Below are 10,936 nucleotides of genomic sequence, written 5' to 3'. Positions count from 1 at the left end.
CATAGGCATTTTATCATCTCAAATCATCACAAGTAGAAAGGTGAGCACATTATAAGGTATTTTGAGAGCGACCACTTTCACTTAACATTTATTATAGTGTATTGTTACAGTTGTTCTATTGTATTTGTTATTAATTTCTTACTAATTTATAACTTAAACTTTATCATAGTTATGTATGCATAGGAAATAATATATATAGGGTTTGGTATTACCCATGGTTTCAGGCATCCACTCAGGGTCTCGGAATGTATCCCCCACAGATAAAGGGGAACTACTGTATATGGAGAGTAGATACATAGGAGATGGGAGATTGGAAAAGTGTGAGTTTACAACATAGATCCCTGGGTGGGCCTCACACTAAAGATATATATTTAATTACATTAAGACTGGAATTTAGGAATAAACATTTTTGTTAAACATGTTCAACAGTTTTATAAACTCTAAGACTGAGAAACATGGATAGATTGTTCAAATTACTCAAGATTTTCACACTACATCTTAATATGCTTTTCAATACTACCTATCCTTCAAACATATCTTCCTTCAAGTTACTCTTTACTCATTCCTCAACAGAAAGCTCAAAAGCTGTCTTCTCCATGAAACCTTCAATAATTCCCCAGTTTGAGAGGAAAATGTTATCTCTCACCTTTTAACCCTAACGACAATTTTAGAAAATTCTCTTAGGACACATTTCATATTTTAAATTAATTTTATTTGGCTCTATGCTTTTTCATTTTCTTGATATGAAGCTTATTAAAAGAAGGAAAAGTGCCTCCAATATACACCTTCCACACCTCAAGCTTTTTAGTTGTTCAATGAATGTTTATTGAGCAGATTAATGAATTCATTAATACCTATATGTGGCACTTAAATTATTGCTTTGGTATTTTAATACTCCATAGAAAATTAGTGACAGCTAGCAAATAATTTAATTTATTTAGGTTTTTTGTTTGTTTTTGCTAATAAATGTTATACAAAAAAGCTAATATAATTTAAAATATGAGTATTTTGAAATAAAATCACTTGTTTTCAACTAAATATCAATCTAAATAACTTTTTTACATGAAACATTTCTATTTTTTTCTTAAAAACAGGTTTGGCTTGTACTCTTTTTTTAATTTCAGAAAAAATACATACATTTAGTCAGTCAGTAGTAGTCAAGATTTTATGATAGAGATAATGAGAGAAATAAAGGGGATTCCTTCAAAATAGAAAGGGCACCCAATTAAAAATAGGAGAAAATAACATTTAGAAAGCTTTGCTTGGGTTAGTTTAATTAGAAGTAATTTTCAAAATGTTTAAAATTTGGAAAGACACAGGTATAGAACAATCAGAATGGAGTTAGTCCACAGCATTGAATCATGATCTTGGAGGCCTTATTGTCCTCGGAATTACTATATTCGTTTTTATATTAGAGCAAGTCCAGATTTGATCCAAGAGAGGGAACAGAGATCAAACCAGTGGCTATTTACCAACTAATATAAATGTATTTCCTTATTTGAATAATTTATATATCTGTACCAGTACATATGGGCTGAATAGCAAAATGTGTTGTGATTAATAACAATAACAACATGATAGAGTTCAAAATATTAAACTGTATATATTTAGTATCTCATTGTTGCAAAGTTATTGAATTTTTTTTTGTATAAACCTATATAGTTTGCCAGCTGCACTCTTCAAATCTGTTCAATTCTAGCTGCAGTTTGAAACCATTTTACGGCCCTTGACTGTTTTGGCTCATATTCTGATGGGGATCTCTTTATGCAGTATCTGACTGGGTCTTCTAAGGAAGTGGCAGCTATTCCAAGAATCTTTCTGTTACTGGCCATCCATTTCTTTAGTTCAAAGTATATTGGGAGGAATCATCTTAAAGTATACTGAGGACATTGATATTCACCTTCTACCTTCCAAATTCCCAAGATGAATTTGCTTGTTTATCCCCCAGCATCTTGCCCACATCACTTCTCTTCTCTGAGAATACATAAACTTCAGCTACCACTTTGGATAATGGAGTCTGGGCAAGGAATGGCAGCCAATCAATAGTAGCTTTTTGTCTACATTCATATTGCTTTGGGAATACTGGCTAGACAGTAAGCTGAGCTCCCTTACTTAAATGATACACTTATTAAAAAATTAACCTGACATCATGGTATATATAATAAAGAAGCATACTTAGAAAGGAGACTGATGTCCATTTACATCTCTTTTACTACCTAGCATTGTGAATTTGAGAATGACATTTAAAATCTATATGCTGTCATTTCCTCATTTGTAAAATAAAAAGTTGAGTAAGAAAATCTCCAAGGCTTTTTAAAAAAATACTTTATTATTAGTATTTGTACTATTGTTTTTGCAATACTAAAAATATCCATTCTTCTCTTATTTTAGTTGCACCAGACGATTAAGTGTGTTTTCAGTGAAGTGAAATAGATAAATTTACATTTCATTTTCTCTACTTATGTAATCTTAAAATCTGCATTATTTCCATTTTGCATGATTTGCAATGATATTTTATTATTGTTACAATTATTATTATTATTATTATTATTATTAAAATTGGTGTCAGATAAAATGACTATAGGTTGCTCTGCCAACTTTCAAGCATTCAGGAAAAAGAAAATTCAACAGTGGCAAGTTGCATCCAAGATACCATGTTTTCAATTAATCTAGGACTTTTCTTCATCTACATTTTTTTCTCCAGTTATTAAACCCACCAAATGTTAGTTTGTCATATTGCTGCCAAGAAAAATGTGATACTTCCCAACCTCTCTAATAGTTACATATGGTCAATGAAAAGAACCCAAAATCATCCAGGCAATTTCTAAGAGGTAAATTAGATGTTAGGGAAGCATCTCCTTTTTTTCTCTATTTTATCATCTCTGCTGGATGAAATGCAGACATGTATTCGAGCTGCCTTAAGTGACATGGATAAGAATGACACCCTAGGATATTGAGCTACAAGGCAAAAGAAGACTAGATCTATAATAAATTTACAGAATTTCCACGTCATCTTAGACTTCATATGCAAGAGAGAATAAAATTTGGCATTTTAATGGCAATTGCCTTTTAAGTAATTTTTATTTACCAGATGCTGTCCTGAATTCATAAGTATGGTCATCTGGAACAAGTCACAGATTGTGTGTGACAACTATTATGACAGAAATAAATAAGAAGATATGATCTACAGTAAATGGTGATGAAGTAGGCCTTTAGGATTAGGGATGGAACAGACTTCAGTGGAGATTGTTTCCTTAGAGTACTTAGAGAAAATGTCAACTTTCCTTGGAGCAAACGAGGAGAAATGTCCAGAACACATTCTTTTCCTTTCAGTTTTTAAAATTCCTTTTTTTTTTAAATACTATTTAATATTTCTAAGAAAACATTTAAACCATTTCATTTGAAAATTTAACACATATTGTTTGTAGTTAAAATATAATACTTAATATATGATTATGATATCCCACATTCAGAGAAAAATAACTTGAAACTAGTTACTTTTCTGATGGTATTCAAGAACTAGGAAAAATTACAGAACCAAATATGAATTGAATTTATAATATATTGATTTATTCTCCTAATCTTTTTAAAACTTTTTCCTTTGTTCCCCTTAATTTACTTTAAGCTTCTGTTCCTTAGGTGATAAGGATCCGGGCAAGAGTTTATGTTTTTTCTGGGGTGGTGGCTGAACCCCTTCTCCAATTCTGCTCTACCACCCAGGAAGGCCTCTGCCTTCTCCCGGACCCTCAATTTTTCTCATGAACACTCTAGGAGAACCAATGGGAGAGTCTGCCAATTGGTGAGAAATTTTGTGTTATTGGATCCCTGAGGTTCTATGCTCCTCTGTCAGACTACATTAGGCTTTAGTAATTCATTAAAAAATGTTTAGCTCAGTCCCTACCCACTTGCATAATGATTTTGTCTTCCTCTGCTGCTGGCTACATGTAAACCTGTACAGACCCCTCACTAGCCTTGGTGAAGTCTTACTGCCTTTCAATTCCAGCTATTGGCTTGTCCTTTCTAATGTGTTTAAGACAAAATTTAATTTATTACATTATCTTGCTTTATATATCTGTTGGTTGGGAGTGTTAGATTTTCAGCTTTCGATACCCAAGGCAGCAATTGGAAGTTTCTTTAAGTCCCGTTAACATGTTTTTGATTGCATGCTTCCAGCTTACTCTTACTTAATATGCAGTAACCTAGACGGCATATTCATAACTTGTCGTTTTTCAGCACAAAAAATTTTACAAGTTTTATTTTTTTCATATTTTTAGGAAAAAGAATATCTGTCTTAATCTTTAATTTTATTTTACCACTAAAAAATAACCTGTCACTTCCCCCATTTACCAATTTTGACCATTTATTTAACATATATTTATTGGGTAGCAATGAACTTAATATTGTGTGCAGTCATATAACAAGCCCAGAATATTAACATGCTCATCCAATAACAGACTTCATTTTCATGTGCATCCATTCTATATGAGTGGAGTTATTTTATTATTACAGTTTCTAATGATAGTTGAAAATGTCACTACAATGAAGCCTTATTTTAATAATCAAGACCACTTGGCTGGAACTCTGCCTTCATTTCTAGCCTGTAGTAAGTTATTTTTCCTTCAGAGCAAGACAGTTTTTGTAATATCTATCTGGTATTATAATCAATTAATATTCAACCTCAGACTATGGATGAATCATCTCTCTTAATTCAAGCATTGCTTCATAATATAGATTACTTCACCATATTTAACCCAGTGTATATGATTACTCTGATATCAATTTTGACAAAAAGAATGGCTTAATTATTCTTTTAGTATCCAAAGTATCCTATCTTTGGATACTGAAATTTGTTTTGCCACCTATCATAGAAGTCCACCTAAAACTACCGTTTGGTTTAGTCTCATTGCCAAGGGTCATTTCAAAACACTTTTGAAGCATAACTAGGTCACATCTATATTAGGTGAAGTTTTTATGATGCTGCTGGTAAGAGCTATACATCAGAGCTCTCTGAAGTCATTATATTTCCATGAATCTTCAGCTTCTATGTAGTTAAAACAAATTATTTTACTACAATGTTAAATTCAAAATATTATAATTTTCTTGATCTAAAGATCTTTTTATCTCTACATTTATGATATCAAATGTGACCTTGGTCTTGGGAGAGGGGAAGGGAATTTTTTCTGTTTTTATTTTTCTCTAAAATTTAAGACTCTGGTTGAGCCTTCTGTTCTATCCTTTCTTACAATCAAGGAACATTTATTTCAATGATACTTCCTTCTAAATGTATTGTTTCTCCTCCCCCCTCAGTTTGTTGTAGAAAAACATGTTTAAAACTTAAAATTTAAAAATAAATAAATAAAAATGTACTAACTTATGATGACATATTACTAATATCATACAGTGCCACCATTTATTCTCTCACATCTTAAATTATAACATTTTAAAATTATTGATAATCATGTGCTGATATATTAATTTCATACTCAAACCATCTAATTTTCCCTTAAGTACCTATTTTTTTTTACTTTTCTTTCTACTATTTATTTCCCCCAAAACATACTAGTAGTAGTCCTGATAATCTTATTATTTTAAATGTATTTCTTCATTCACCAAGAATGTGTTAAATGGCTAATATGTACCAAGTACTGATGGTTTAGGTACACAGTGGTGAAAAAAATAAATAATCTCCTTGCCCTCATGGTACTTACGGACTGGTAGTGGAAGGAACAAGAAAACATCATTTAGACAGGGCACTTATTCCCCCCACTTCCTATTTCCATAGGGATGAAATCCATTTTCCATGCCTTCTGTGATTAATGAGTTTAAGAGAAGCAACGAGCATATTTGGCACAATTCTTTGTTCTTTTCTTTTGGGGATTTTATTACCTCCAAGTTGAGAGTTTCTGCTTCTACCTGTAATCAGTTTGACAAAGGTGTGCTCTCATGGAAGGTGTCCATTACAGTCTAGTGTGGCCTCTAATTCGATAAGTGATTTTATCTAATTCAGGAGCAAAATGTTAGCAAACCTTCTTCTCCACAGGTGTAAGGCAACTGCTCCAAGTAGCTTTTATCAGCAATAATGCTAACACTTTTATATCCACTTCTCTGTGTCCTGCAGTTATCTCTTAATTGGTTCTATACCAAAGAGTTGCGTTAATTATTTTAATACTTCACACACAAAACTTCTGCTGTATCAAATATCAACTTGCATCAGCTATGAAGAAGTGTTCAAGAAGCAGAACTTGTGGAAAAATAAATACAAAGGTCAGTTTGGGTAACATTAGTCACTAGATTTTCATAAGCAGGTGATCCATATGTGCCCTTAATAATAGGAGCCCGTATAGGACTTTGGTAAGAAGACACTTGTGGTGACAAGGATTTGGTATATCCCCAATACGGTACACCATGAACCAAGCAAGACTTTAGTAACAACATATGTTTTTGTTTTTGTTTTTCTTTTACCCTGGTTTTTAGTCAGTACTACAAACCCGACCAAGACTCTTTTTAAAATTTAAAAGGCAGCTAGGTTTTCTCTCCGTGATTCAGAGGGCTAGTATCTAGTTCTAAATTTTTAAAACTAAGTATGTGGTGTGCAGTGCAAGAGTAGCTTCTTCAGATTCTATTTACTTTTCTCATGATTTGAATAGCAGTGCCCACTCTGCTTAACCAGCAGCAGTGATTTTGTTTTTGAATTGACAATCTGTCTTGCAAAACACAATAAGTTTCACAAGTGTCAAGTTTATTTACCATCAATAAAAACAAAACAAAACAAACAACAACTAAGAAAACAGGGCAGGCAACAAACAATATGCACAATGATAGCATAGTGATAGCATTAAGGTCATGAGAACAGTTTCTGAGTATCCCCAAGTCACTTCACTCTTGGAATATATGTGTTACGGAAAGCAGGATGGTTGAGCGTAGACCAATATCAGTTCCGAGGTCTTTTTAGCTTTTATACTTTGCTAGTCATTTGCCTCCTCAAGCAGATCTCCCAATCTTCAGTGTAGCTGCACCTCACCAATAACATGTGTTTCATCAAAAACAGGTTATCAATAAACAAACTTGACAGGAACTGCACTCCTTTTTTCAATACACAGTATTTATCCTGGACGCAGTATATTTCTATAAATTCCTTGAATCAGTGTTGCAAGACGGATTTGATGGGGAAATGATTAATAAATAATGTATGAACATAACCTAAGGTTTCAGAGATTAAAATTGTGATACACTGACATATGAATTTTAGATATTCATTAGTGTTGAAATGAGAGAGTTTAGACTTCTGGTTTAAAAAGCATATGCCATGAAAAACAGTAAAAAAATAATAAGAACAAAACCTCAATGAATTATCGTAAATCCAAAGGGGCAGGGAACCCATTTAAAATGCTTGTGACTACATCACTGTATGTATAGGAACCAAGGTTTTGTTCAGGACAAAAGAATTGGAGTAGTAGTTTAAAAAAATACTTTAGTCTTTAGTCTTATTATCAGAGAACACATTGGAAAATGAAAACAAATTTAAAGAAAGACAGTCTAGTTAAGTTGGATAAAGAAAAAAATTTCCCCAGGCTTGGGAAAGTGAATATCTTATAAGAGACCAAGTAACGTGAAGGTAAAATAATTTTAAAAGGGTGGATAAAATAAATATACAATTATTTTAAAAATGCACCAAGTCTAATTAATCTTAAACATAGGCTTTAGGAAATAGGGAGACACGTTAGTTATTATTAGATCACAGTGATGACTAACAGAATACTGACAGTGCCCACAAAGATCATAAAAAGAAAGACCCTCAGAGAAAGCCAACATTGTGGAAGCTGAGATGTGACCTTTGAATGCTATGGACAGAGTCCATTCTAAGAGCAATTGAGGAGAGACTCCATGAAGTTTAAAATAGTGATTCTAAGATGTTAATGACACTAAATAGATTTGAAATGCAAATACTGGAAGACTAGGATAAAATACTCCAAATTTTTCTGTGTGACTTTGAAGCTGACATAATTATTATAGTTGGGGGACTATGTTCCTTGAGAGAGTATACCTCAAAATTTGTTTAATCAAAATTTACATAATTCAATTAAAGACAAAGCAAAAAAGAGCTACCACTTTTGCCATGTATAATGCTCCCATGTGTAGTGCACACCCCCATTTTTGGCTAAAACTTTCAGGTAAAATATCTTTCATTTTAATTTTTTAATTCAAATTTTTATTTGTTTAAATGTAAGTACTTGTTTTTTGTATTATTTTTTAACATACGGTATAGAAATTTTATTTTTTTTTAACATATGATATAGAAATTTTATGTAACAAGTAATTACAAAACACAAGAACAGGTACAAGATACAAGAAATTTTATGTCCAGGTAACACATTTATGATATTTACACATCATAGAACTCTTGGTTGCTGCAAGTTTTTCGTAAGTTCAACAAAACCGATTATTGTATTCCACGGTATTATTTTGCATATGGATATCGTTTGTTGATTTCTAGTTACACTTTTAACTCATAAGCGTAAGCAAGAGAATTAAAAATATTTATATAGATACAGAATTATTACTACCCATATATAATGCACATCCCTATTTTTCCCTCACAAATTTGGGCAAAAAAAGTACTCATTATACATGGAAAAATATGGTAAATTAAAAAGAAACCCTGCATAGACAATGAGATAGGGGACAAGATTGGATTAAATGCTTACTTAAAGGCAAATATAATCCAGATAGGATTAAACAACTCAGAATGGAGATGTACAATACCTTTATGAAGCTTTGGAGACATGCAGTATTTATACATTTGCTAACTCTCCTTGGAAAATTAACATGACAAAATGAAGACATTATGTTAATTACACAAATGTTTGGGTTAGAAAGCAAATAAAAATTAAAAGCAAAACAAAGTATTCATTTCTAGCAAATGCATTAACAGACATGCTATAGAAGAAAAGTGAATTTATTAAAGAAGGTGGTTAAACTGTTACAAACTTAACAAAGTCCTGTTTAAAATAATAATAATAATAATAATAATAATAATAATAATAATAATAACAAATAATAGATAATACAAGTGAATTAAACTACTGATGTAAAACGATGACATGGATGGATCTTGAGATTATTATGCTAAGCAAAATAAGTCAGACAGAAAAAGCAGAGAACCATATGATTTCACTGATATGTGGTATATAAAACTGAAAACAACAAAGGAACAAGACAAACAAATGAAGAAACAAAAACTCATAGACACAGACAATAGTTTAGTGGTTACCAGAGGGTAAGGGGGGGGGGAGGTACAGGAAGGTAAAATGGATCAAATATATGGTGATGAAAGGAGAACTGACTCTGGGTGGTGCACACACAATGTGATATATAGATGATGTATTATATAATGTATACATATATATGGCAATATTAAGTATTGACTTCAAATAACCTTATTTTTCACTAAGGGTTAGTTTTAGGGATTAAGAATTAGCATTATGTTATTTTATTTTTTTAAATACATGTTTAGTGGTTTGGGCAGCTGGTAAGTCTCATGAATTATTTTGCATCTTTAAAAAGTAAAGCCCACCAGAATTTGTATGCAGTGTTAAAAGAATATTTAAGCTATAGTAAATAATAAAGGGCATTTATTTGAGCAAAAGAAATGTTTGCAGCAATCAGGAGCACAAATTCAAGTTGCAATCTGAATTGTGCTCTAAGGAAAACAAAGAAAGGCAGGGTTAGAAGGCTAGGGTTTCCAGTGCTGTTCTTAAACTAATCCTTATTATATAAATGAAGGATTCTGGCTAAATTATAATAGTAGTGATAGATCAAGGCCAATATGCAAAGAAACTATGCTGGTCAGCAAAACAAGTTGGCTTCCTTCAAAGAAAAAAAGTAGATGATCTGGTTGTCTTGGTAAGGAGAAAATAAAGTTCAGGCACAGCTCAAATTTTCAAAAGTTCAGGAGAAAAGTACTGGATGGGACCTGTGTAAAACAAACTTCTTCATGGCCTCCCTGCTTCATTTTTTTTGCCTTGACATAAATGACTCCATCTTGGCAATCTCGATTCACAATAGAATCAGTATCCTAGTAGAAGACAGCCACAGAGGTCCCATGCTTTTATTCTGCCCAAGCATTGAGATTCCCTAAGTTTGAGAATCAACAGCAATGAATTGGAAAGGGCATGAAAAGGCTTTTACTTAATGTAAGCAGTAGACTTATAGTTAGAACTTTAATTTGTTTGGATTCTTTTAAATTTTAATATGTCTCCAGGAAATTAATAATGGGTAAAAGTTATAATCAATTTGGGAGTATCTCTATATTAATTTGATTGGAGTATCTTAATGTTGCTATTTAATCTCATTACAAAACCTCCACTAAATCGTTTTGTATATAGTAGCAAAATATAATTTCGGGTGAAATATAGAACAAGAAATGGATTTGCTGACTATGGTACAGAGTGGCAATGGAGTTGATTTAATTAATGTTTAATATTCTGATCCAATTCAAAGCCAGTGTTGAAGAAAAAACATGGACATACTTGAGAGATATTTGGGAAATAAAGTTAACAAAATGTGGAGTTAGATTGGATGTGGGCCATGAGAAGGAAGCAGTATTAAGGATGTCTTATAGTGTTCTAATTTGTAGAAATAAATGAGTGTGAGTACCCTGAAAGAGGTCATGATTTTGGACAAAACTCTTGAATTGAGTTCCATTAATGCAAAATTTAACTGTAATCTCCAAGTTAAATTGTTCAATGGAAAGTTAGATATGTTTAGGGAATCAGGTAGTCCTCTGATGGAAGTGTTAAACTAAAAACTTTGATAATATAAATATAAATGTACACTCCGTAAAGGTGTATATTTAAGAAGTTAAATAATAATAATAATAATAATAATAATAATAATAATAATGATGATGTCCAAGAAAGTTAAACATTTAAAACTG

Source organism: Rhinolophus hipposideros, assembly GCF_964194185.1.
Source record: "Rhinolophus hipposideros genome assembly, chromosome: 10".
Lineage (NCBI taxonomy): Eukaryota > Metazoa > Chordata > Mammalia > Chiroptera > Rhinolophidae > Rhinolophus > Rhinolophus hipposideros.
Note: the sequence above shows the minus strand (reverse complement) of the source record.